The sequence below is a fragment of the Homarus americanus genome, unplaced genomic scaffold, assembly GCF_018991925.1.
Source record: "Homarus americanus isolate GMGI-L3 unplaced genomic scaffold, GMGI_Hamer_2.0 scaffold48962, whole genome shotgun sequence".
In the NCBI taxonomy this organism is placed as follows: domain Eukaryota; kingdom Metazoa; phylum Arthropoda; class Malacostraca; order Decapoda; family Nephropidae; genus Homarus; species Homarus americanus.
Window position 1 is genome coordinate 1 of NW_024737695.1, and position 6,215 is coordinate 6,215.

Here is a 6,215-nt window from a genome sequence, read left to right on the forward strand (position 1 = left end):
TCTTTCTCGTTAGGTTCGGTTGGGTTAGGTTGGGTTAGGTTAGGGTAGGTTGGGTTAGGTTAGGGTTAGGTTGGGTTGGGTTAGGGTAGTTGGGTTGGGTTAGGAGTAGGTTGGGTTGGGTTAGGGTAGAGTTGGGTTGGGTTAGGGTAGAGTTGGGTTAGGAGTAGGTTGGGTTGGGTTAGGTGGGTTGGGTTAGAGTTGAATTAGGTTGGGTTGGGTTGGGTAGGTTGGGTTGGGTTAGGGTAGGTTAGGTTGGGTTAGGTTAGGTTAGGTTAGGGTGAGTTGGGTTGGGTTAGGGTAGGTTGGGTTGGGTTAGGTTAGGTTGAGTTGAGTTAGGTTGGGTTGGGTTAGGGTAGGTTGGGTTGGGTTAGGGATAGGTTGGGTTAGGGTAGGTTGGGTTGGGTTAGGGTAGGTTGGGTTGGGTTAGGGTAGGTTGGGTTAGGGTAGGTTGGGTTGGGTTGGGGTAGGTTGGGTTGGGTTAGGGTAGGTTGAGGTTGGGTTAGGGTAGGTTGGGTTGGGTTAGGTTGGGTTGGATTAGGGGTGGGTTGGGTTGGGTTAAGGTTAGGTTGGGTTAGGGTAGGTTGGGTTGGGTTAGGAGTAGGTTGGGTTGGGTTAGGGTAGGTTGGGTTAGGTTGGGTTGGGTTGGGTTAGGGTGGAGTTGGGATTGAGGTTAGGTTGGGTTAGGTTAGGGTAGGTTGGGGTTGGGTTAGGGGTAGGTTGGAGTTGGGTTAGGGTGGGTTGGGTTAGGGTAGGTTGGGTTGGGTTGAGATGAGGTTAGGTTGGGTTAGGGTAGGTTGGGTTGGGTTAGGGTAGGTTGGGTTGGGAGTAGGTTGGGTTGGGTTGGGTAGGTTGGGTTAGGGTAGGTTGGGTTGGGTTAGGAGTAGGTTAGGTTGGGTTAGGGTAGGTTGGGTTGGGTTAGGTTGGGTTGGGTTAGGGTAGGTTAGGTTGGGTTAGGGTAGGTTGGGTTAGATTGAGTTGGGTTGGGTTAGGATGGGTTGGGTTTAGGGTAGGTTGGGTTGGGGTGGGTTGGGTTGGGTTGGGGTAGGTTGGGTTAGGGTGGGTTGGGTTAGGTTGGGAGTGGGTTGGGTTAGGTTGGGTTGGGTTGGGTTAGATTGGGGTTGGGTTGGGTTGGGAGTGGGTTGGGTTGGGTTAGGGTAGGTTGGGTTAGGGTGGGTTGGGTTGGGTTAGGGTGAGTTGGGTTGGGTTAGGGTGGGTTAGGTTAGGTTAGGTTGGGTTGGGTTAGGGTAGGTTGGGTTGGGATGGGTTGGGTTGGGTTAGGGTGGGTTGGGTTGGGTTAGGGTAGGTTGGGTTGGGTTAGGGTAGGTTGGGTTAGGGTAGGTTAGGTTGGGTTAGAATTAGGTTGGGTTGGGTTAGGAATTGGGTTAGGTTAGGGTAGGTTGGGTTGGGTTAGGGTAGGTTGGGTTAGGGTAGGTTGGGTTGGGTTGGGAGGTTAGGTTGGGTTTAGGGTGGGTTGGGTTGGGTTAGGGTAGGTTGGGTTGGGTTAGGGGTGGGTTGGGTTAGGGTAGGTTGGGTTGGGTTAGGGTAGGTTGGGTTGGGTTAGGATTAGGTTGGGTTAGGGTAGGTTGGGTTGGGTTAGGGTGGGTTGGGTTGGGTTAGGTTGGGAGTTAGGTTTGAGGTTTGGGTTGGGTTAGGGTTGGGTTGGGTGGGTTGGGTTGGGTTGGGTAGGTTGGGTTGGGTTGGGATTGGAGTTGGGTTGGGAGTTGGGTTGGGTTGGGTTAGGGTAGGTTGGGTTGGTTGGGGTGAGTTGGGTTGGGAGTAGGTTGGGTTGGGTTAGGGTGGGTTGGGTTGGGTTAGGGTGGGTTGGAGTTGGGTTGGGGTGTTAGGTTGGGGTTGGGTTAGGGTAGGTTGGGTTGGGTTAGGTAGGTTGGGTTGGGTTAGGGTAGGTTGGGTTGGGTTAGGGTGGGTTGGGTTAGGGTAGGTTGGGTTAGGGAGTGGGTTAGGTTGGGAGTGGGTTGGGTTGGGTTTGGTGGGTTGGGATTTGGGTTAGGTGGGATTGGGTTGGTTGGTGGTTTAGGAGGGTTGGGGTAGGTTGGGTTGGGTTAGATTTGGGTTGGGTTGGATGGGATGGTTGGGTTGGGTTAGGTGGGTTGGGATTGGGGTAGGTTGGGTTGGGTTAGGGTGAGTTGGGTTGGGTTAGGGTGGGTTGGGTTGGGGTGGGTTGGGTTTGGGTTAGGGTGGGTTGGGTTTGGGTTGGGGGGTTAGTTGGTGGGTTAGTTGGGTTGGGTTGGGTAGTTGGGTTGGAGTTGGGGTTAGGTTGGGTTGGGTTGGGTGTTTAGGTTGGGTTAGGAGGTTAGGTTGGGTTGGGTGGTTTGGGTTGGGGTTTGGGTTGGGTTAGATTAGGTTAGGTTGGTTGGTTGGGTTGGGTTGGGGTGGTTGGGTTGGGTTGGGTGGTTGGGTTGAGTTGGGTTAGGTTGGGTTGGGGTGGGTTGGGTTAAGGTGTGGTTGGGTTGGGTTAGGGTAGGTTGGGTTGGGTTGGGTTGGGTTATGTTGGGTTAGGGTAGGTTGGGTTGGGTTAGGGTAGGTTGGGTTAGGGTAGGTTGGGTTGGGTTAGGGTGGGTTGGGTTAGGGTAGGTTGGGTTGGGTTAGGGTTAGGTTGGGTTGGGTTGATTGGGTTGGTTTTGGGTTAGGAGTTGGGTTGGGGTAGGTTGGGTTGGGTTGGGATTGTTAGGGTTGGGTTAGGTTAGGAGTGGGTTGGGTTAAATTGGGTTGGGTTGGGGTTGGGTTAGGTTAGGTTGGGTTGGGTTGAGTTGGGTTGGGTTGGGGGTGAGTTAGGTTGGTAGGTTGGGTTGGGTTAGGGTAGGTTGGGTTAGGAGTAGGTTGGGTTGGGTTAGGGTAGGTTGGGTTGGGTTAGATGGGTTGGGTTGGGTTAGGGTAGGTTGGGTTAGGGTGGGTTGGGTTAGGGTAGGTTGGGTTGGGTTAGGGTAGGTTGGGTTAGGGTAGGTTGGGTTGGGTTAGGGTAGGTTGGGTTAGGGTGGGTTGGGTTGGGTTAGGGTGGGTTGGGTTGGGTTAGGGTAGGTTGGGTTGGGTTAGGTTGGGTTGGGTTGGGTGGATTGGGTTGGTTAGGGTAGGTTGGGTTAGGTAGGTTGGGTTGGGTTAGGGTAGGTTAGGTTGGGTTATGTTGGGTTAGGTTGGGTTATGTTGGGTTGGGTTAGGTTATGTTGGGTTGGGTTATGTTATGTTGGGTTAGGTTGGGTTATGTTGGGTTAGGTTAGGTTATGTTGGGTTAGGTTGATTACAGCCTCAAGTGGAAATAAGAAATCTTTATGATTAAAATTTTATCTGTCTTCTATTTATTGTCTGCCTGTTTTATAATCTACTTGTCTTTTCTCTCTAAATCTCTCTCTCTTTCACTCTCTCTCTCAGTGTAACAGGAAGCCACGAAGTATCTACACCAAACAAAAGACTAACGCCGGACGCCACCAACACTTTTCATCTTATCAGCGTTTTGTTTTTATGTGTGTCCTGAAAAGATAAGTTATATATAAGGGTTAATGTGCGTCGTAATGAAGAGAGAGAGAGAGAGAAGAGGGAGAGAGCACTGATTCTGAAGTTGGGTTAGGTTAGGTTAGATTAAGTTGGGTTGAGATTGAATTACAGTTCTGGTAGGTGAACCTTAGTGACTGAGAACACTGGTAATGCTGGTGGTAGTGGTGATAGTGGTAGTAGTGGTAGTGAAGATGGTGGTAGTAGTGGTAGTAGAAATAAAGTTTATGATATAATAATAATAATAATAATAATATTAATAAGTTGATGATATAAAACAATTTGGCCATATATACAGTTATGCATATATACAGTTATTACATATACAGTTATTATATATAATTGGCCACATACAGTTGGCATATTACAGTTATCCCACATATACAGCTGCCCATATATACAGTTGGCCACATATACAGTTATTACATATATACAGTTGTACAAATACAGTTAGCCACATATACAGCTGCCCATATACAGTTGGCCGCATATATACAGTTGGCCACATACAGTTGGCACATATACAGTTATTACATATACATAGTCACATCACAGTTATGATTTTTGCTTCCTAGACTTTCTCTCTCTTTATTTCTCAATTATCTCTTATCTCTTCACTTCCACTTGTCTTCATCAAGTTTTTAAATATCTTTTCTTTTACTTCCTTTTTATTTGTTAATGTGTTGGTTGATTTTTCACACACACACTCATTGTGGATCTTCATGACATATACGTATTATAGTATTCAATTAAAGATGTAAGTAAAATTTCTGCAAATATTGATTTTATTTTGATTTTCCTTTTAAAATTTATTTTTTTTTGTCAGTAATTGTACGTAATTATTTCACTAAGACTCTGTTAATTACTGTTACTTATTCTCTTCTGGAAATAATTATGTTTTAGGTTAGCGTCTTAAATTTTGTCATTCAAAGGCGTAATTTGATAGAAGATGGGCTATTATATAAACAAATTCTTCATAAATAGTTAATAATGAAAACACAAATAAATAGACTAATACATAAAACATCACAGAATTAATAAACTGGTAAGACTATAATAGTTATCTAAAAATTGAAACTTTTCTTTCATAATTGAACTTTCATTTTCTTTCACAATATATGAAGGCTAACTTAACTAGGAGCGGCGGTCAAGTCCCACTCAACAGATACCTCCACAAGTCCCACTCCAACAGATACCGTCCACAAGTCCCACTCCAAGTAACGTTTTCAAGTTAGGCCTTCAACATGGGTTCTGGGTGAAGCCTGGTGATATTGGTGGAGTCGGTGTGGTCATTGGTAAATCGGTCGTCCTGAAGAGGTAGTTGGGGCCTTGAAGTGACACAGTGAGGGGCGCCTGGTGACCATAGAGAAAGGAATGGTGAGTGGTGGTCCTAAGTCTCTCTCTCTCTCTCTCTCTCTCTCTCTCTCTCTCTCTCTGTATCTTACTTTCTATCTCTCTCTATTTCATTGCCTCTCTTATCTCTTTCTCCTCATTTTATCTATTTCAGTCTTTCTCTCAATGTCTATTTTATCTCTTTCTTTCATTCTCTCTCTCTCTCTCTCTCTCTCTCTCTCTCTCTCTCTCTCTCTCTCTCTCTATTATTATTATTATTATTATTATTATTATTATTATTTGTGGTAGTAGCAGTAACAGTAATTGTAAAAGTAGTAGTAATAGTAGCAACAACAGTAGTGATTGTAGTGTTACCATCATCATCATACAGGTAGACTCACGGAGGGTATGAAGGCAGGTGTACTGATGCAGGTGAAGGACGTGGCAGGTAAACCGTTCACATTGTAGGGCCACTCAAAGGTGTCGTCACAGAATGGCCGAAATATTACATCTCTGTTGTCCAGGTACGTCGTCTGTGGGTAGTAGTAGTAGTAGTAGAAGTAGTAGTAGTAGTAGAAGTAGTAGTAAATAGTAGTAGTAGTAAGTAGTAGTAGTAGTAATAGTAATGGTAATAGTTGTAAAGAATAAATTTAATCAAATCGCCACTTTTTTAGACGCGCAGCAAAAACCTATCACGGAACAGCTGTCGACGTCTTTCCTGATACAAATAGCGTAGTTCTGGTTAGACAGATAGATACCGTCGTGGTTCCAGCCCTTGATAGTGCCCATAGTTGTGGTGAAGTACTGGCCACATCCTGAAGGTGCTGTAAGAAAGAGAGGAAGAGTATGATACAGTGGGGAGGGGGAGTATTACAGCAAATTACAGCAGTAGTTAGGCATACCATGTTACTGTATCTTAATTAGTGTACAGCAAGACAAGAAAAGTAAGTTTGAGGTAGTACATGAGAGAGACTACTAGAGAGCTGGTCTGGTGATCATAGAGACTACCTTCCACCTGGCGGAGGAGACAGTACTGGTGGTGAAGGTGAGAGTGAGAGTACTCACCCCGGGATCTACATCTAAGTGCTACGGGATAATAAATTGATGTATTAGTAATTATTATTATTATTATTATTATTATTATTATTATTATTATTATTATTATTATTATTATTACTATTATAAAATTAAAAATTGACCAAATACCGTTGAAAGTTAATTACAAATCATGAAAATCTATCGAAAACCATGAAATTAAAAATATTATCTATCAAAATATATTATAAACAAAAATTCTATCAAAAACTGTAAAAAATCTATTAAAACCATAAAAATCTATTAAAATCAAATCTATTAAAACCACAAAAATCTTTTAAAAA

The 6,215-nt window shown here is 44.5% G+C and overlaps 1 long non-coding RNA gene across 1 annotated transcript; it reads right to left on the reverse strand.

The window, feature by feature from the left end:
* Positions 1-4,817: 4,817 nt before the first annotated feature.
* LOC121873510 lies at positions 4,818-5,667 on the reverse strand. The gene is made up of 3 exons (XR_006090259.1): positions 5,533-5,667; positions 5,238-5,369; positions 4,818-4,857 (listed from the first exon to the last, which is right to left on the reverse strand). It is a non-coding gene; the product is annotated as an uncharacterized LOC121873510 (long non-coding RNA).
* Between the last annotated feature and the right edge of the window lie 548 nt (positions 5,668-6,215).